The following is a 22,403-nucleotide window of genomic DNA, read 5'->3' as shown; positions in this document are numbered from 1 at the left end:
TCCTAGGAAAGAGATCAATCAGATTAAAGTGGGACTGTATTTTTAAATGAAATGTATGAACTGAGGTGAAATTATTTGTAATTAGGACTAACTTTGGTCAAAGTCTGAATCCAAAACCATCTAATGTGTGTTTGAAAACTGCATTGTAAAAACCAATGCATATCAAGGTGTTCACTGAGTCTTGGCCAAAGACTTAAAAATGTGTTCTACAGGTAAGTACAAATATTTCCAGGACAAAGATCTTTACAAAACCAGAACTCAGCTTGAGGCCAGTTGTTTTTTTCTCTAAGGATAATTGCTGAGAGGTGTTAGGATGTTCTGATACCTCTGACTGGGCTTCTTTGAAATTTAATATTATTTGAGCAATTTTCCCCCTGTATCACAGTTTGCAAAAACACATCATGTTTTCTTCATTTGATATCACCATGAGTTATTTGAGATAACAGCATGGTGAAATATGAAAAGGTGACAGAAAATTCCTGTGCAAGGTGTCAGTAATATAAATGAGACCTATTTGTACAACTTACTGAAGTCTATTTAAATGGCACACTTCTATTCTAAAGTAAATTCTAATGAGCTGCTACAAGGAATATGCACAGTAGAAATGCTTGCTTTACACAGAAATGTTGTAATGACCAAAACTGAGCTATAGTCAAATCTCACACCATCCTGCAGAAAACCCCGTGGGAAAAGTAGAGCTCTTCAGTATGACTCAAACACTGATACCTGCAGAAAGACCAAGTTAAAAAGCAAGTCAAATGTAAAAAGACATGGACAGAGACTAGTGTTCTACCATGCTTCTTTTAGGTCAAACCCAGAGCCTTACACTGCATTTTGCATCAGGGCACAGATGAGCTGATGGTGAAACACTGGACTCTCAAACCACATTTAATACAAGATTCAAAACCATCACACAAAATCCTGTGGCGATTGCATCTCAGTGTGACAAAGGGATAGATTACTGTATCAGGGCCTGTATCTGAGAGAGACACAATCTTCTCAGAAAACACAAAGGCCCAAAAGAAACATTTGTAAATCAAATCAATCCACTTATTTGACCTGTGAAGGAATGGGCCTTTTTTATATGAAAAAACACACTCAGATTTAGTAGGAAATGCGTTTATTTTAATTATGCTATATGCAAATTTTCTGCAGCATGTACTATGAAAGTAATGAGGTTGTAATTACAGGTTAGCTATCATAAATCTCTGCTATTAAATCATTTTACTACTTTTGTGTAGATCACAAACCAGCAAGTAGTAGAACATTGTTAAAACATTACAGTTGTCCTAAAGACTAAATACTGTGCAAAGGATACAGTAGCCTTTATTCCAGCAGCCTGATTATTAGCAGCTGTGATGTGCAGCAAATCACCAGCAGGAATGAACACTTGGAACAGAACAAACCACTATTTTATCAGTCATTTCTTTTAAAAACACTGAATAGTGTACTAGAATGGCATTTTATATATGTGTGTACTGACTAAATTCCTATTTAAAATATTGTGGTTTAGTTTGACCCTAGTATTTGATGGTAACACAGCTCAGTTACTTATAAAAATAAAATACTAGAAAATAGCACAAGAGGAAAATATCTTTCAGATTCATATGACTATTTTATTTAGTACTTTTGAAGGAAGTCTGCTGACTTATGCTATAACATATCCAAGAAAAACACCAAAAAAAAAAAAAAAAAGAAAATCAAGAAGATTAAATTGAAAGTCATACATTAACTGTGAAAGAATCTAAGCCTGATAGTGAATATTAAAAATTTCTCTCACAAACCAAATATTTTGTGTGTGAGAACTAAAAACAAAGGCAAAGGTCAGGAAATGGGACATTTCTTGCTTTGGTTTGCAAACAGCAGGTTGTCTATAAAAACTTGGCAACATCAGAGGCTCTTCATACCAAAACTTAATGCTGAAAGTAATGGCAGCAAATGCTAAACATATTTCTCTTTGAAAGTATATATTTGGATTTTCATTATAATTTAGTACCATAACTTTTAATCTTCCATCAGTTTCAAGCTCCTAACAAGATTTTAAAATTATTTTCACAACTAGAAGTTTTAAAAGTTTTGTGATAAAACTGCAAGCACATGTATAAGCCCAAAAGGTCTTATAAAATTAGGAGCTGTATTTACACATATTTTTTATTTGTTGTCTTTAAACACTGGGAATGGTTACATTAGGGCAGATGATCACCAGCATTTTAGGACAGATAAAATTCAAATTGCCAGAGGCAAGATAGAATTGAACATCCTTACAAACCCCCTACATGTAGGCACATCAGTGATGTCCTCTAGACTCAGTTTCAGTATGTTGACTTTGGCAATCTGCAGAAGTAGTGCTCTGACTCCTTCAGCAGGCTTTTCTTGGGCCTTTTGCAAGGCCTTGCTCTTCGTGTTCTCCCTGCTCTTCCCAGTTGTGGGAATGCTCCTTGCTGTCCTTCAGATGCTCAGCTGCTCAGACAGCAAGGTTGTCCTACTCGTAGGTCTCCAGGAAAAGGTCAGCTCCCAGCCCCAGTCAGTTCCTCTTGAAGGAAATGTGCAACAGTAAGATCCACAAATAAAGAAAATACTGTCAGTCATGGTGAGCCATAAAAAACCCCAACAAACAAACAAACAAACAAAAAACCCACCACCACAAAAAAAAAAAAACAAAAAAAAAAAAAAAAAAACCAACCAAGCCCCACACTTTTCTGGTAGGATCCACTTGCAGTAAAATAGCAAATTACATAAAATTTCCCACGTGGTAAAAAACCCATGTTACTTAATTTAGCTTCCAGTGTTTTGTCTGAATTTGATATCATCCTGTTGCTTTGCCAAAGAACAAAACTGTCCCATCTGAAGTACAGCAAACCAGTTCTCAGCTAAAACAAAGCACTAAGTAACAATGATAAATGTATACATACATATCCAAAAAAGAGGTGTGAGTGAGATATCATGCTTGTTCTGAAAAGAAAGGCATAAACACCCATGATTTTCTGCTTTTTAATTTTAAAACATATGGTTCCTCTTAATCAGACAGAACATCAGACTTTCATGTATAAGCCATAAAAGATGAAATGTTAACCTAGAATTTCAATGCAGTCTTAGAATTAAGAACAAATATTTTTAAGATAAAGTAGATTTTTAAATGCCTCAGAATTAGTATTAGCTTACATTAAAAACAGTCAAGATGAAATAACTAGAGGTGACAGTAATCTAATTTATTCTGATTGCCTTTTATGATGGAGTAACTGCAGTAGTCAATAAGTGAAGACCACCTATAGTTCTGTTAGAGCTTCAACATGGTCCCATATGACATCCTTCTCTCCAAATTGGAGAGACATGGATTTGAAATGTAGGCTATTCAGTGTATAAGAAATTGGCTGGCTGGACACGCTCAGAGAGCTGTGGTTAATAGCTTTATTTCTGGGGGGAAGCCAGAGACAAGTGGTGTCCCTCGCTCATCTGAGTGAGATGAAAGTTCTTGGGACTGGTACATTTTGGTACCTTTATCAAAGACACATAGAGTGAGATCAAGAGCACCCTCAGCAAGTGTAGAAATGACACAAAGCTGAGTGGAGAAGTAGACAACAGAGGCAAGGGATGCCATCCAGAAGGACCTGGCAGCACCTGGGCTGGGGCAACCCCAGTCATGAGCACAGACCCGGAGAACTCATGGAACAAAGTCCTGCAGAGGAGAACTAGGGGTTGCTGTGGATGGAAAGCGCAGAAAGGACAGAAACATGTGCCCACAGCCCAGACCTGGGCAGCACCAAAAGAGGAGTGACCAGCAGGTTGAGGGAGGTGATTCTTCCCCTATAATCTACCTTCATGAGAACCCACCTGCAGCACTGCACCCAGGTCTAGAATTCTCAACACAAGAAGGAAACGGACCTGTTTCCTGAGTCCAGAGAAGGGTCTTGAAGATGAGAGGAATGGAGCTGAAAGATTTAGGACCATTCAGCCTGGAGAAGAGAAGGCTTCAGGAAGACCTTATAGCAACCCTAAAGGGGACCTACAAGAAAGCAGGAGAGGAACTTTTTACAAAGGCGTGTAATGATAGAACAAAGGGGAGTGACCTTAAGCTGTAAGAGGGAGTGTAGATTTAGATTAGATGATAGGAGAAAATTCTTTACTCAGAGAGTAGTGAAGCTCTGGAACAGGTTGCTACATCCATGGAAGTATTTGAGGCCAGGTTGAGGCCAGGTTGGATGGGGCTTTGAGCAACCTGGTCTAGTGGAAGCTGTCCCTGCCCATGGCAGAGTGGTTGAAACTAGATGATCTTTAAGGTCCCTTCCAGCCCAATTAAAAGATTGATGCTATGATTCTGATTCTAGAACTATTCTTTGCATCAAGCACAGGTGACTGTAAATTTGTATTAAACTCCATTTAAATACCATCAAACCAAGAGGAATGATGTAGTACACAATTAATAGATTTGTTTAAATTGTAACAGTAAGTTTAATTTCCCTACTGTGAGATAAGGCAACATGGACTTTTTTGGATGTTGCATAGAAATTTTGCAGCCTGTTTAATTTTCATGTAAAGGTTTTACTTTAGGTAAAGTTCACTTTATATGTTCAGAGGTATTTAGGAATTCTCAGAAAATTATTTGTATATATCTCAAATTATTTGTCTGCTATTCATACCTTGCTGCTGTACTACTCGATTGCATAATTATGAATGAGGATTTTTATTGTTTAATATATAGAAATCAGAGGTGAAATATTAATAGGAGGTAATTCATTAGCTCCTCTCTATTAAAAAAAAAAAAAAAAAAAAAAAGCTCCAGCTGGAGCCCCAGTATTCTAATTCCAAAGTAAGCAAACTCTCATCTGTTGAAAATTTACTCAAAGCAGCTTACCAATTAGTCTACTCTTTTCCCAAAATTAAAATAAATGTAGCAACTGGACTTATATCTCCATGCCTAATGTAGACTTTATGGCATTCAATCTGAGAATATTTTGACATGATTACTATGTTTTCCACTAATCAAAACAAGAATTCCTTCTCTTCAGACATATCTCCTCACAGATATCTCTATAAGCTTGTCCAACAGCTTCGTATCACAAGGTACTAGCCTCTTGCAAACTTAGATGCCTAAAGTTAGGCTCCTAAATTCATAGTAAGGAACCTACTTTGTGGCTACAATCAAACTGCAATCAATGCAATATCACCTTCTTACAAATATTTTTATTTTATCCATGTGCTTGTATATGGATTTAGAATTATTTTTTTTAGGAGACATGGTTCGGTCACTTTGGATTATTATTTTGTTTGATCCTTCTTAATCATAAGAACATGATTTCTGCAATATGGAACAGTTTGGTCAACATACTTTAAACTTCCTCCGGTAGATTCAGATTACAGTTTCAAATTATTCTTTGAACGCTTGAACATCTGCAAGAAATACTTAAAAATTGCAAGAGAAAATGGAAAAGATGTCTTTTGATTTTTTTTCTTTTCTTTGGTTATAAAAGACAAGCTTATTGTCTAAAATCAGAATGCTGTGGAAAGCAGTTATCTTCTTCCTCAACATGGTTGTGATATGGAGTTGCATGCTCAAATATTGTACTTGTGTGTTCTTAGTTGCTACATCTCCTGTACAAACATTTCACATGGGAAAAAACTCTGATAACACTATTTCATGTCTTTTAAATGGCCGAGTTGGCATTTTTTGATGAAAGAAAGATGCAGAAGAAGTGTCTCTGCTTTGTAATTATCATTCTTAATTTGGGGTTTCCTTTCTTCATGTGGCTTACAGCACTGAGACTTCTATCAGTGTTTTGTAATCCAAGAAAAATGTTGCTTCAAAAAGACCCTGGAACTCCTGTTGGGTTATTATAATTACTTATTCCAAATCTTCAATTAGATTCTTCATAACATGATGTTGTCTTGTTTATTATTTAAAACGAAAGAGACCAAGCCAAATGCTTTGAGTTTATTTGTCATTAATGCATTCTTGAATATTTTTTTGGTAAGGCAATGCATGTAAAGAGTTATTATATCAGATGTTCTTTAGTGTAGCCGTAGTCCAAACTCCGCAGAACTTCAAGTAGTTCATGAAAGTTGTGCCAAAGTGGAAATAAAAAACCTCAAATATTTAAGAATACAAACCACAACCAACTGATCCATTTCTTCCTCCAGATTCATTGATCAAAATCTATTAGATACACAGATGTGAAGCTGAATTAATTCAGTGATGAATCTGGCATTGTGCTAATAAATATATTATGAAAAATTTTGCAACACAAAGATTAATACAACACAGGCTTAGCTGCAGAGTCTTTGGTCTTAAGGTATACATATGTAACTGAGCTCCTAATTTTAGGAAGAAGGCCAAACTATATGTCACTCTGCTGATATATCAGGACATGATTTAACCTACCTTTTTGTAAAGCTTTTATGCTCAGTACTTAAATATTTTCTTTGGGAGAATATTTCTGAGAGGCTGTTTCCACCATTCCCTCCAGAACTGAAGCTTCCTTTAATTTTACTTAAGTGTGTTTTGAGTGTAATTTCTTGCTTAAGCAGTGCTTTGACTGTTGTGGTGTAATTTCATTCACCTCTTTCCTAAGGGCCATGATGAGAGGCTTCTTTCTCTATTTTTTAACCTCAACTTCCTCCCCCTTGTGTTCATTGTCCATTTATACCACCCACATCCATCTCTTTGAACTAATTCTCCCCTTCTTTCCTTCCTCTTCCTTCTGCCTTTATTTTTCTATTTAGACCATATGCCTTTCAGACCCTCCCTGAAAGTCTCTTACTTTGTTTTTGTAAATCACTGGGTACGAAATGGACTGTTGTTCTCTATTTTTCTTGATGCATTTAATAGAGAAAATGTTATTTTATTCTGAGGAGTCATGTAAAACAAATGCTACTTCAGTCTAAATAGCAGGACTCACTTTTGGGTAGCAGAAGGACTGCACACCAAACAGAAGCCACCAAGTAGAGCACACAAGAATGCTGATATGCACATCATTGCACGCTGGTAGCTCACATCAGCCAAAGACTTCAGATCTTCTTAACAAACAAATGTGCTACTTCCAAGACCAACAAGAAAAAATCAGACTAATCATAAATTTGAGGAAAACCAAGATAATTTGTCAATCAACATGGAGAAGAATACAATGTCCCTTCCATTAAACACAGTGAGACTGAGCTGTTTGTTGCATGTGGGCTCACCCACATTCAAATTATGTTGAATGTCTGTGTCGATGTTCATGGAGAGGTAGTTTCCTGCATTCATAGAATTAGGGGAATTTTCTGCTGGGTTTGCTAAATGAATATGGAATCAGTGTCAGAACAGACTAGAAATACAGACTAGAAATACAGACTAGAACTGTAAAAGGCTGTTGTGCTAAACAGAGGCAAGATTTTGATATAGTATATAAAGCACATCTGCCAGCTGGAGAAGTTCCACCAGAGGCACCTATGTGTCTTACTCTGAGTCAGATGCTACACTAAACTGACCAGTGATAAATTCCTGCAGCATATCCACATGGAAAGCCCAGGTGTAATGGGCTGGACATATGGCTTGAATCAATGATGTACATATGTTCAAGCGCCTCCTATGAAGGGAACTGGAGTGTGGAAAGAGGAAGCAATGGTGATCCAAGAAAGCACTTCTAGGACACCCTAAAGGCAGGATTGATTGAGTGCAACCTTCTGGCAAAATCTTTTGAGTTCTTTGCCAGAAAGATACAGCAACGGATCATCAAGGTGAGGGAAGGCATAGGCCTCTTTGAACAAAAGCAGATGCTGTTGGGCAGGATAAGCATGTGGGGGGGTGGAAAAAAAAGCAGATTTTGTCAGCAACAGCAGCAGCAATAGATCATTCCATGCAGATAGTGAGTGGCATGGTGACAAGTATGGTAAAAAGTAGTTGTCCTTCACAGGCCTCTACAAGCTTTAGTTGCACCCACTGAGTTTGACTCACCCATCAACTGAACAGGACAGCCTTCCTTCACTTGGAGGTACAAACTGTGAGTGATTCGAGCTTCACACACATGAAAAATATCTGGGATGAGATACTTTGGTTTTTTTTTCCTTTCACTTTGATACGGAAGCCATATTCAAAGGAATATTAAAACAAAGTGAACTCAGAAAAGCAAAATTTTATTCTAATAAATTAATCATGAAAATGCAAACATTTTATCTGTATAACTCCTATTCTTTTTCTTTAATTTTGCTAACCTTGTCAAGGCCTCTGATCTCTCTCTGTTGTTCTGATAGTCTTTTAATTGTTAAGTCTGACATCTTTCAGGTCTTATGCAGCCTGAGTATATGAACTAGTTGGTGATTTTAATGACATTCTTATCTTTGCTCTTGTAAACTTTATTCCAGGTGGAAATCTTCCCAGAAACCATGGAACAAATGAGAAGGGAAGCTGACCTACCTCAGAGACCGCTGCAGTTCAGGACAGAAGTAGCCTGGAGAGGTTACATAACTTGGTCTGTGCTTCCATCTTTTGAGGGCGTGACTAGAACCCAGCTCTGTAAAACAAGATATGTGCCTTCAGTGCTTCCCTGCACATCTAGAAAACTGCACTTAAGTCCTCCAGCTTTTAGCTAAGGCTCTAGAGACAGTTTGTCCCACTACTGACTATACTGACTATCTCAAACTTTAATGTCTGCCAGTCAGATATCAAATGTAGAACAAAAACCTGTGGGGATCTGAAATTTCTGAAATGGAGCTTTCTAGGCTTCCACAGTCCTGCTGTGCACACCAAAAGCTGTCTCCTGCTTGGCAAGACACAATGCTTAGTCAGAGGTCATAAATTTAGCAAAGAGTTACTGGAAGTTTCACAGGTACCACTTACCTTCTCAATGTGCATTTTGTAAAACAAGGAGTGGCATCTCTCTCCATCTGTTTTTGGATGGAATGTCTCAGTTGATAATGACAACTTGTGCTCTGCGTTGCAGATCCTTATTTGCTGTTGACTGTCACAGACCTGACAGAGTGCTCAGCAGAGCACGTACCTGCAACAGATAAAAGCTTCTTTTCTCTTTTACGTGTTCCAGGACAGTTTTTTTTTTTATCTGCTCGGTGGCTGTGGTTAGAGTCAGGCTACAGAGACTAACTATCCCACTCACAGCATACAAAAAATTCAGCACCTGACTAAAGGCTGTTAAACCTCCTTCAATCCCTTCAGGGATCCAGCAGCAGAACTAGCTTTTTTTTTTTTTTTTCAGTCATTACCATCCATGTTGCTTGAGAAGCTATCTTCAGAAAAGGAAAGACATATTCAAAATTTCTGAATTTTTATCTGTCCTGTTGGGAAAGTGAGGCGGTGTTCTGAGAACATCTAGGCTTTAGCAAGCTGCAGGTGACAGTTTTGCTGTTTTCTGGCTCATCTATGCAGTCAGCAAGTCTCCTAGCTTTATATCCTTATACCATCTGATCCTTGTAAGCCCTCATATCTCTTCAGGGCATGAAAGCCCATTGAGATTAAACTACTGATTAAATTAATAGCAGCAATAGGAAAAACTACAGCAATAAAATGAGATTTGAAGCAAAAAGAGAAACCTTGAACAAATATTATTGCACTTCCTTGTGATGTTTATCTTTGCTGCAAGTAGGTAAGTATAAGCTCAGTAAAAGTCTATGCAGTAGTTTCAGACTACTATTAGTGCCACCTTCCTACTTTTCCTCTTTGCTAATCTTATTTACAAATTTCCACAAAAGCACACGGTTACAGTTTCTGTCTCCACCATATAACAGTGAAAAACAAAATAAATGTGAATATTATTTGTAAAATAGAACACCATTCTCAAAATCCATATAGTGAAGAGCAAAGCAACCCTAAAATTATAAATAGAAAGCTAAAGAGCAGATGAGACTACAAAACTTAAGAAGTGCATCAGGAGGGAATCAGTACATTACCTTAGAAGATCCTTACCTAAAGCTCTAGCTGGTCACACTCATGAAGTTGAGTAAAGTATCCTTTTTCAAAGGCAAAATTTAAGATTTATGCCTAATTTATAAGTACATGCTGAAGACCTCTTGAGGTGAAGTGTTTAAAGAAGTGAGTCCTTTAGGAACACAACACCTGACTGGAGTTTAGGCTAAATTTAAGTCCAAAATTAGTACCCAAAAATTTTCCTTGGTTGTTGCCTGGCCCTGAAGGCAATGAGAACTTTACAGTGTTTTGGATTTGCTCTAGTTCAAGCTAGGATGAGGAGCTGGGCACCTTGCTTACTAACCTGGTAGGAATCCCAAATTAGTTCTGACTCCCCTGAGGGATTCTGTAGTAAATGCTTTTCTTGCCCCTTGAATGAGTCCCTACTGGCTGAGCTGACTCAGATCACAGCCCACAGAGTATGCCCAGGAAGCACTAATAAAATCAAGCTGCTGGCAGCATCATGAGAAGCTGTGCTTCGATTTTAAAACCCCAAGGCAAGGCAAAATGAATGCACTTTTTCCCATTAATTAGCCTATGCAGTAGGAATAGAGTCTACAGCTCAGTACATCCCACTCCCCTGGTTCAAGGGCTTGAGGACACTGAACTGGGACAGGAGCTACATGGAGGAGAGAAGGAAATTTGCAAAAATTTGCTGGCTCTGCAGCTGTTAGGCTGTAAGCAGATGATTTTTTTTTTATTGAAAAGACTGTATCCTGCTTATTCTTGCAAAGAAAATCAGTAACAGCCTTATACTGGGGAGAGGACAAAAATATGCAGTGCACAAGTGGCCACAAGTGCCTGGGCTGAGCTGCTGGCACCCCAGGGACAGGCAGGATTTCACATAGCCCTGTTCAGCGTTTCCTGGGCCAGTGGATAGGTTTTGATCCTGTCCTGACATACCTAATCTTCTCCGTGGGCTTTACAGAATGCTAAACTCTGTTTCCAGGGAGAGTTCTCTTGAATTATGATCAAATTGGATAACTTTGTCATTTTTGCAGCACCCTATAGCCAGACCCAGCTGTATAAATAAGCACAGCTTAGTAGAAGTCCATACAACTTCACTGATCTATGTCTGTTTAGATTTTGACCTTAGAATATTGATTTATTATTTGGTACCTTAGCACTTATTTTAATGGGACTGATTGTTCCTGCAATCAAATGGATATTTTTAAAGTCACTCTTCAGTAGTAATCACTATTTCTTTTTATATTCAGTACATAAAAATTGCCAGAAGCTTTAAAACCATCATGATACAGCCATCTTGATCTTTGACAAAGAGTTCTTAATGCTCCAGAATTTTGTGTATGTACCAGAACAGAAAATGTTCTTCCAGGAACAGAGCAAATAACTAATCCATCATTTGTATATACAAATAGTATGTTAATTATACCTCCCTCTTCAATCTATTTGACTACTTTAATTTAAAGTTATTAAAAAAAAAAAAAAAAAAGGGAAAGCACAGTTGACAAAACAAAGCATTTGTCTAAGTTGATTACTAAAATCTTCGGAAATTTTTGTGTGTACAACATGAATTTAAACATGTCAGAATTTAAGCCCATAAGTCATAGAACCCCCCTTGGATTCAGATTCTAGTTTAGGAATAAAATGATGAAAGTATAATTATGTGGCAGAATTATGCTGAACACAACTGAGAGTTACCGAGGATTGAATTGCTTGTCTTTCTCCACCTTGTCCTCAGCCAAGTGGCAGGAAACAGCTGGCCAGAATTTTTTAATGTCTTTAATGAAGTGAACACTTAGTTGTTAGGATTTGGTGATTAAATGAACTACGACTAATATTCCTGTGTGGATTTACTGAAATATGATTGTACTGAAAAATTTCTCTATGTGAGATTTAACTAGGGAGCAAACTTATACAAAAGTTTAAACTATGGAAAAAATTCTTAGGCAGTTCTATTTCTTAGTGCTATTAACAGTATTACAGGACTTCTTAAAGATACTGAACCAAGGCACAAATTAACTGATTTATTTTGATATTTCACTTCGACCAAGTACATACAAATGCCTAAAATATGTAAGTGAATTTTTCTGCTGCCAGGACCCTCTAAATGTTCTGTTGTAATATAAAGCTCAGAGGGCAATTCTAGAGTGGTGGTAGGTTAAATAAAGTTCTTCGGAACAAAACTGTGAAGCTGCACAATCTAGAATTCTCAACATACAGGAAACTCATCCTGATGTTGGCAGTTAAGGTATAACAATGGGCATCAAATAGTGACCAAAAATATTATGTTGGACATTTTGCATCTGTTTATGTTTTACTAGAGGAGACATAAGATATTCCAGATTTGCTTTCATCGTTTGGTACTTACAGTTGATCTATATTCCAGATTTGCCTAACAAGAAATATTTGTGTGAATTCAGCCTCCCTCTCAACTACAAATATAATAATTTCATAATGTAAGCCATGAACTAAGTATTTTTTGTCAATTGATTAAACAGGACTTGCCATTCTTTTGCAGGAAAGAAAAAAAAAAGAAAGAGGAAAAATAAAGCAAACAAATGAGCAACAACCCAAAAAAAAAAAAAAACAGGGTAAAATGAGTTCAACTAAAAGACTAAAATGCAGTCAAGTCACTTTGATATCCAGTCACATGGCTCTGGCAGAAATTTCATTCTATAGGACAGTGTATTGAATGGTTTCATTTGTGTTTAGATTATTGTTTAAAGGCACTAGTAAAGCTATTTAACAAGCAATCTCAACATATAATAGCATGCATAAACATCTTTATCTGTCATTGACAAGTAAAAAGGGCTAATTTGATTGACTATATCATCCTCTTGAACAGTTGAAATGCTCATGCATTAGCCATTTCCCCTTCTAGAGCCAATAGTGTTTGAAGACACAACTCAAATTCTTTTAATCAGGCCTTTTTAGACATGGAGAAATATCTCGACTTAACATTTCATCCACATCTCAATTAAATAAAAGAGAGATTTTCTGACATTTCCAGTGAACTTTTAGTAAGGTCTGTGAACTGACACAACCCACTTGATTTTAATCAGTTGACAGGTCTAAAGGGTCACATTTAGCTACTGCATGTTATGCCTTGGGTTTGGTTGGGGTTTACTGCTTAACCTGAAATAGTGAGGAACTCAATTATATCAGTAACAAAGCAGACTGTAATAAGGTAATTAAAAAATAATTGTGTCAACAAATTCCAGGGGAAAAGCACAAAATACTGTATCTGATAGCTCTTATTTTTCCCCTTTTACATTTCTCAAGGTGCCCAATATTCTGTTGATATTTAAGAAACTTTCTAACAGTATTTGAATTTTTGTACACATTGCTCAGCTCCTGTTATTTTTCATTTTACTTATAAGTGGATATCCTAACAGCACAGCTTAAACATCTGTAATACTTGCTCTCATCTTCGAAAATCTCATGTATAAAATATTAATAATGTCTATAAAGAGAAATCTCTAAAATCTAAATGTTTTTAAGCAAAATATTATAGTGGATGCTTATGAAGCATTGTCTCTTATTTGATAATTTTCCATCTTTTTTCATTTTTCTTTTTTTTTTTTCTTTTAACAAGACTGATAAAGGCAAAATAAACAGCTGCCTGAGGCAGGAGGCAGTTAAAGGAATGCACTTGGGGTGGTGAAAGTGAAACCGAGAACAACACCACTGCAAATGATGTAGTCCAAACCGTCCCATCCCTCTGGATGGAGCAGATTTTGGATGCTTGCCTTCCCAGAGCTGGGCCCCAGTTCCCCTTGTCAGGCACGAGCTCCTTAGACTTGGGAAAATAAAACTGGATTTCCCCCTGGACCTTAGTCAGACCAAATGATCCTTGGGCATCTTGAAGAAATCCTCCAAATTTCTGCTGTGAATTCCTGCACATTTTAGACCTCTGTGCCCTTCTGCATTTATTAATGTTACTAAACACAATAGTGACTGCTCAGAGTCCAGCCTTCTTTTAGGAGCAGGGGTTTTGCTCAGCCTAAGACTGCTGTTTTTCTAAGACTTCAGTGGAAAGACATCTCCAGTCAGGAGTAGCCAGCTTCAGCCCTGGATGCTACATCCCTCAGTCCCTGAGGCAGTCATAGAGGGCATAAGCACCGGAGCTCATTGTCCCATGTGACAGTCAGGCACTCAATAAGTCGGATAAACTATCTCTAAATTTGTCTTGTATATTATCTCAATGTTTCCTGCACCCAAACAACACTTTTTTAAAACATATGAAATCTTATTATACTGCGTCAAAGAAGTCCAACACACGGCTATTGGCAAGACAGGAGCTTATTACAGTAAGAAATTTTTAACTGTGAATTTACAGACCCCTGCTAGGCTCAGGCCTGCTCAAGCAGGGCTCATTTCAATTGCCTTCTTAAAACTGGCATCATTTTTAGACAGTGGTGCTGTCCTGCTCTGATACATAAATTATTGAGATAGATGGCATTTTTATGGTATAATACATATTTTTTAGTCCTGTTGGTTGACTATTAGAAAAATGCTTTGATATAATTCTTCTGGTATTATAAATACTAATCAAAAATTAGCAAACATTCTGAAACACAGAATCTGAGGTCAAAATGGTGCTGGTAATTTGCATAAGAATCAATCTCTATTATGCTAGAGAGAAGTGCCTGTGCATATGTGTGTCAGCATTTGTGTAAAACACCAGCAGAAACAGGGATATATGTATACATACATGAAAAACAGAGATCTGAATTCTTGCCAGTGCGACTACTGATCAGCATAGTTGTGAACTGCAAGTTCCATAAAATTTTATTTCATATGATTGCCTATTTTCATATTCCCTTCTTGGACCTCATCAAGTGTTAGATGTTTGTTAGTTCATATACATTATGTCATTTCTTATTATTATTTCTTACTTATTTCTCTGGAGTAGCTGAAAGGAAGCAAGAGAAAAATAAATTCTCCTCTGACACATACCCTTCCTGCTTCTAAGTTCTTAGGCTCATTTTCCTTTCTAGGAGCAATTTTTTGGTAGAAAGAATCACTGACTGACTGACCAACTGACTGAAGAAAAGCATTAGATACACTATGAATACACTTTGGCAGGACTAACACATTTGTCAGTTTAGCCCAGACTTGTCCATATCCCTTTCCCATTTAGGAAGACGACAAATTAACCAGGGCGCAAATCCTACAAATGTTAATGTAAATCAGTAACTTTAAACTTACAAATGGCTCGGTGCCTACAATGACACTAGCTATGTGCACACATTCTTGGGCAGATATGGAACTCTGTATGTGTAAATTCAGCATGGAGCCTCGCTGCAATCAGTTAGTTACAGCGTATTGCAGCGCTAACGGTTGGAAGAAACAGAAAGTCTCCAAATAACTGCAGCCAGTAGTTGCAGTCCTAGAAACTCTCACATCTGAATAACATCAATGTCACAAATTCTCATGCTGGATTTGGCAGTCCTCACTCAAATAAGGTAAATTAATTCACCAACACAACTGCTTATAGGATTATGTAATTCCCTGCTACACTTTTCTCCATCTTCAGCCCACAAAAAAGATATACGAAGAGAGAGAACACATCCCTGTGTGTGTGTATATAAATATATACACATATAAAGTGCATATATGTGTACATTCTCACACACACATACATATATTTAAGCAATCATAGTATGGATGAGTGACAAAAAGCCACTTGTGTCATTTTGTTCTAGCGTTTGCTGCTTGATTCAAGAATCGAGTTTAAACGAAACATTGGAGCTACAAAGCCAAACATTAAAAAGTTAGGAAATCCACTCATGAAGGCTAGTTTTTGAAACACTGCCTCATTCTGAGAAATCTGTCTATTCAGCAGACAATCAAGTGGGATGATGCAAGGCCTAGGGAAGAAAAAAGATAATCACTTCTTTGTTTCTCAGTCTGACAAAAATGTTAATCATGTGAAATGTTCCCATTTCTCACATTGTGGACTACAGCACAGGAATCTGAATTCCAGCAGAAGTTTTTTCACCTGAAACAAGGGAGTAATCAGCAGTGATTTTGGTCCCACGATATAGGGAATTAGAACTGTACACTGCCAGTGACATCCCACTTATTTATTAAGTAGAAGAGGAACTCTGAAAAACAGAAATCCTAGGTCCTAGCCCACATCCTGAAAGATGGTGTGTTTTGGTGGCCATAGACATTTCACAGTCTTTTCTAACCTGTCATTTTCCACTTTTATCTTTTCCTCTGGACATGCTCTTCTCACCTCTCTTCCTATTTTTTTATTGTTTCTACTGCGTGACCTTGTCTATGGTCTCTTCTAGAGCCAGTTGCCTCCTCCTCCAGATCCCAAGTGCTGCAGACATCTGGCCTTGTCCCAGCTCTGCTCCCCACTCAAACTTTGATTCAAGGCTGATTAATCTGACCTTCTTCAGACTGCTCTGAACTGATAGGGGTGGCAATGAAGGAAGAATAAGAGCAGAAAAAGAGACAGTGTTCTTGCCCTCACTTCTACAGTTACCAAGGCACATAAGAGAAACAATTATAAGGAATGACATGCTTAGCTCTGCTCTGAGATTGCCAGCCTTGAATATACACATTACAGATAAAATCTACAAATAATTAAACTCCAAGCTATTATAGCAATGATAACTCTGCCAAATAGGTGTATATTTTTACAGGGAAAGGAAAAAATGCACCTCCTTTTGGCCTCAAGATAGCTCCTTCTTAAACTTAGATCATTTACTGTAAAGCAGTTTATCTAGTAAGGTCACGCAGATTTTTAACATTAGCAAACCAAACAATTTCTCCCTATCATTCCTGGAAACAGTTAAACTGTTTTGTTGAAGCTTTCTTGTTATATAAAAGCAAGACATGCATTGCAAGGCTGACATCAGACATAAAAAATTCTTGTCTGAAGGATTGCAAGAACCACACCAGAATCTTATATAAGAAAATGTTATCCATCTTTAAATAGGGATCTTACTTTTAGCTCCATCTGCAGCATATACATACATATAAGTGTTCATTGAATGTTATCTATTTTTAACAATCTGCTAGCATTGTTATTTTTGCATGCATTTCGAAGTTTTTTTTCTGTTTACCTACATTTGCATGTAATCACATCAAATCCACGATCTGTTTTTCTTGTCAAATTCACATAAAACTCATCAGGACAAAATATCTGAACAAATTTACCAGTTTCTTTTGAGTAACATGAGTGACTATTTTCAACCAAGGTATGTTTTGTACTCATGTGAAAATGGAAATGCATTTAAGAGTTCTGAGATATAAATTACTTGAACATCTTACTGAGCTCCAAATTTCTCTTCAAGGTCATATATTGAATGGACTTGTTGAAATCCTGCTGCACATAGTTACTTATCACTGCAAAGCCTGACTTATTGGCAGTTTAAGAACAAAGAAAAAAAAACCACCTGATTTAGAACTTTTTCTCAAAATATTATTAAGTCTATCCCATTCTCTTTGTACATTGCAATAAAGCCTGAATAGCTGGATAAAGAATATCTTAAATTTTTTATCTTCATTTTTGGGTTTCCTCACACAGGGTTCATGCAGGAGAACTTTACAGAGTATAACAAAAGTTGCAAGCATAAATTTTAAATGAATTGATGGAAAGCCTAATCTCATTATGGTTTATCTACTATACCTCTAAATGTGTTTACATTCTTAGATAGAGGCAACTGTATTCCCTTAAAGTCAACTCGTAGTTCCTTCTGTATTGATTCATGTATTATTAGTATATTTGTAGAGATTAATATGTTTAACATGTAGAACTACAGTAATATGATGTCACATTTTCAGTGTAAAAAATATTTGAAAAATATATAGTTTTCCTTTAATGTTCCTTTCAATGTTCTTTAAAACATTGGCATTGCCAATGTTATAAGTTGATAGTTCTGTCTCAGAAAATAGACAAATCCTGGTTGAACATTATAAAACTCCAATTTTGGTAAAACTGTGGTTTCCTCCTGCACTCTCCTGCATATAAAAAACCACAGTTCTCTTGAGAGTGTTCTCAGTATTAGAGAACATTCAGAGGGAAAGTAAAGGAAGGCCACAAAAATTGCCCCTCTTTACTCTCCACATCAAATAATTGCTGTGATGATGAAGACTGTCTAACAAGGAACAAGAAGTATATCTCTGCCACAGGTAGATGCTGTTCCAGAATTATCTGATGGCTTTGGCAGATGAAGTGAAAAGAATGCAGTCAGGATAAGCTTCCAACAGTCAGCACAGTCCCAGATCCTCATGTCTGACACTACCTAATGTATCAGTCATTCAGTCCAGTTGATGATGTGTATACACAAAACACCAGATTCTTACTGAGGATGATAGGTGAAAAGAGTTAGTTACAGCACAACTTATTTTTATCTCTTCTTAAAAGTGTGGAAACAGCATACGTAAGGAAATATCAGATCTGACATATTTCATACCATTTGATTTCCAACATATTGCCCTTTAACAGTGCCTGTGCCAGACACATTTGCAAGGAGTGATTTCTTTCTTTCTCTCTCTTTCTACTCCCACCGATCTCCTCTCCTACATATGGGTCTTACATATGATCCCCACACATCAAATGAAATTGCCTGACCTGATCTGTGATGTACTAACCAGCTGTGTCTGGAATCACAGACTGAGAAAGAAGCTATGGCAACGAGAGATGAAGATGGAAGAGCGCACCACAGCAGATTTCTTCCACAAAAACCCAGAACGCTCCCAGATCCAGACCAGGATCATTGCCTTCCTTGTCACATGTCCAGTGTGCCTTGGAGTCATGATCATTACAGTCTTGGGTTCCAGAGGTAGCTGGAGTTTGGCCGCTGCACAACCCAGTCCAAGGAATCTTACATATTACAGCACGAAAAAATAGACATCTAAAAAAAAAACCTCATTTAACTTACTCATTCTTTCAATTCAAGCAGTTGGTAGTGTGGATACCACAAAAATAATGGCTGTGGGATCTTACTTTTGTCTTCTTATCCATATGTTTTACAATAAAGTAATTATTTCTATGACCACACGGGTCATTATTTCACTAGACTTCATTCTGTATAAAGGTAGATGTCCATGGTAGCAATTTTCCAGCAGAAAGATGGTATTTTATGTTTAATTTTTAGGTTTGTATTCAAGCATGCATTTTAGATTTTGAATTTTAGAACTGGCATACTCTTCTATTATCTTTAAATACAAAAATAGTTAATTTGTAATTAAACAGTATTAGAAACTTTTTTCCCATTTTGTTTGATGAGTGATTTCACATATTTTAAAAGAGGCTGCTTCACACATCTGATTTTTTTCAGCCCATCTAATATATGCTTTTATTATAATATACTAATGACACTGAGATAATGGAAGAAGAGTGAAGCTGTATTATCCACTGAGTCAAGCAAGCACCTAATGCATTCATATTTAATATTCCTAGGCATTATGGAAGGGATTAGAACAAAAGAAAGAAAAAGGAGGGGGAAAAGTGAGAGACAAAATGTAGATTTATCTGTTGTCCAATCATTTCATTAGGTTGAAAACAAGTTTATTATGGATTTACATTGGGACTTATCTTCAGAATCACAAACCTAATCCTAATCCACTAATAAAAATAATATTATATGCATGTTACAGTAAAATAACTTCAGGATGAATTGTTCAGTTTACCAGGTTTTTTTAGGACTGGATACAATAATAGAAATTGGACTCAGCTGCATGGATTTTTCAAGGGTATTATGGACCATATTTCCCCAGACATTTTTATTGTTTCTAGTCCTCTAAAACGTCACAAAGAGGTGTTTTTAACTGATTATTTTCTTCTAATTATTAATTCCTGTAAACATTTTTTTCCCTATTATGTTAGTTGCAGGACTATAATTTCTTTCCTGCTATTACAGATAACAAAAATTTCCTTTTAATGCTACTTCTTGAGTATTTAAGTCCCACTGAAGTTAGCTGAAGTTGAATTATGTGTGTTTGTAATTCAGAAAGGGCTTTGCACAATAATGGTTTGGAGGATTCCACTATATGTTCTCTGTAACTGTTGTAAAAAACAAAACAAATTGTTCGATATGGCAAACTTTCCATATTCAGATAAGAAAGATAAATTATTTCTTACGTGTTCACCAGTAATATTCTGCAATTCAAATTATTTACTATGAAAACAATTCAAATAGGTTAGATTTTTATTGCCTCTATAAGCACATTTTGCAGCTCTAATAAGAATTTTTTTTAAAATGTGCGGACTAATGATGAGGGAAGATGTAGCTTACAGACATTAATATGAACTAAACATAGAGAAATAGAATTGCAATAATGCAGCTGCTTTGCTGACAATAACATTTTAAAATCAAGTAAGAGTTCAGTGTTTTAAGGGAAATCTCAAGTTCATTTTGTCAGTGAGTTTTTCACTTTTAAGCCCCAGATTGTGGAACTGATAACGAGGTAAGTATTCCACATTTCATTATTTTATAAATTAATATCTCTCTTCCAAATTTAGAGTGTAAAATTTAGTGTGAAAGAGGTTTAAAAATCAGAAGACGAATGAGCCCCTCCCCCCTGCAAAAAAAAAAAAAGTCTCATGATCTGTAGGAAGAAACAGATCTGAGCACGGCACTGGAGGTTTTGGGTTTGGAGTGAGTTGTTTTTTTCCCAGGAGAAACATGTGCTGAGAAGAAGATTCTTCTCATGCAGCAGAAGAGCAAGCAGGAAGAGAAAGACAGGCATTAAATCCCACAGCTTTCCCCTCACAATCCCTCTTAAAACCCCATCAGTGGGACTGGGCCTCACCTGCATTTCAGCAGCTGCCCAGGAGCAGCCCTCTCCCTGAACACGAAGCCACCTCGCCTGTGTGCAGATATCCCATACAAAAGACAGAAAGCAGCAAAACGTGGCTTAAATCTGCTCCAGCCACAGGCACACACAACTCCAAGCTCAGGGAAGATAATGTCCATATGCTGGAGCCCGCCTCTCCAGGGAAATCTCTGTGCCCCCTTTCTCAGAGAGAGGTAAAGAAGGGGGAAGGGGCGGGAGGGGGTTTGCTCGCTCCCCCTCTCCTAATGGGGCTGTGCAGAAAGAGGCACAGCTCCCTAGAGGGAGAGGCAGCGCAGAGACACGGCTGCACGGCCAGGAGCTTGAGTCACGTTTTCTACCCCTACTGCAGAGGTTTTGTGTTGGGTTTGTGCTGTGCTCTCACCAGCAGAACCAGCCCCATGCCATGCTGGAAAAGGCGAGTGTGACCACCTCCAGCAAGGGGCTAGGGTTTGAGGCCTGCTGAGCCCTTAAAGGACGTGGGGTCACCATGCTGGGGTCGATACCCCAAACTTGCTTAGGCATAATCACCTCTGGCAAGGCTGAAGCCTTTCTAGACATAAGGGAAGACAGCACCCAATTTCTTGGATGAGTTTAAGGTCAAAAAATAATACAATCCTGAGGCCAAGTGTTCTCAAAGATAAGAAGCCAAGTAAGACCTTTCTATCCCGTTTACACCTCGTCTCCTTCAACATAGCCTTAAGCCCCTTTACAAGCAGCAAAGGGAGGTCCTGATGCCTGTCCTTTATGTTGACAATTTTTGGGGGTTTGTATTCCCAAAGAGCAATTGAAAAAAACAAGGTATTACCCTGAAGTCCACATGGTTTACAGTGTGAATCCAGAAGATGTGGAAAAAAACCCCACTCAGGGACCATGTCCTAAAGTTCATCCAGATCTATGGTAAACACCCACGATCCAGAGGCTTGATAACAGCTTTGCATATCTCTTGATACCCACATTAAAGTTCTGTTTCCTTAAGACACATTGCAAATGCATTTACTGCTAGGTACATCCCTACAGGCAGGGGGAAAAGTCATACCCGAAGTAGGGAAACGGCTCATGTTAAGAGGTATGAAAATCCCTTCCACTTCCTTTAAATGTGTGAGAGAAATGCTGCAAGACATTGTTCCCCCTTTTCTTGCAAAACCAGGCCTGACCGATTTCCGCCAGCACGGCACCAGTGAACGGCTTGTCAGGAGGAGGGCAAAGCATTCCTGGCCAAAATCAGTGGGTAGCTCTGTGCCAGATCAATGCCCAGATGCAGCGTGCGGCCGGCAGCCAGCAGGAACCATCTCCATGTGAGTCACCTACAAGACTGCAGGTGCTGGAGGCCTATGGAAAGTTGAATCCTAGCCACTAACAGCAATGTAATCGTGTTGCTTGCTCAGATCTCCTGCTGATAAACGCACCCAGTTACTCCTAACTGTCTCCCGTACAAAATAACACCTTCCAGAACACCTACTTCTTCAATAGATTTTAACCACACTGCAGCTGCACAAGAAAATCCATTCATCAATTATAAATCAATTGAGGAAGAGAAATCTGCAGCTCGCCTGATTGTCTTTGCTTGTCCCTGATACTCACTGATCCAGCCTGCCAGGTATTTTGATTATAATAATAATATTATTACTGCTATTACTATTACTGTTATTTCAGAGGCAGGAGGAATTGAACAGATAATTCCTTCCTTCATTGATAATAACTGCAGGAGTAATTCCTTAGCAGAGTGATCTTCCCTCTGGTGAGAAAGGGA

General features: G+C 37.6%; 1 long non-coding RNA gene across 1 annotated transcript; it reads right to left on the bottom strand.

The window, feature by feature from the left end:
- Window positions 1-1,103: 1,103 nt before the first annotated feature.
- LOC111925411 (uncharacterized) lies at window positions 1,104-21,097 on the bottom strand. The gene is made up of 4 exons (XR_002862234.2): window positions 20,630-21,097; window positions 8,810-8,969; window positions 8,387-8,483; window positions 1,104-2,533 (listed from the first exon to the last, which is right to left on the bottom strand). It is a non-coding gene; the product is annotated as an uncharacterized LOC111925411 (long non-coding RNA).
- Window positions 21,098-22,403: the final 1,306 nt, after the last annotated feature.

Source organism: Cyanistes caeruleus, chromosome 1, assembly GCF_971803275.1.
Source record: "Cyanistes caeruleus chromosome 1, bCyaCae1.hap1.1, whole genome shotgun sequence".
NCBI lineage: Eukaryota > Metazoa > Chordata > Aves > Passeriformes > Paridae > Cyanistes > Cyanistes caeruleus.
This window is presented reverse-complemented; position numbering and strand designations above follow the sequence as displayed.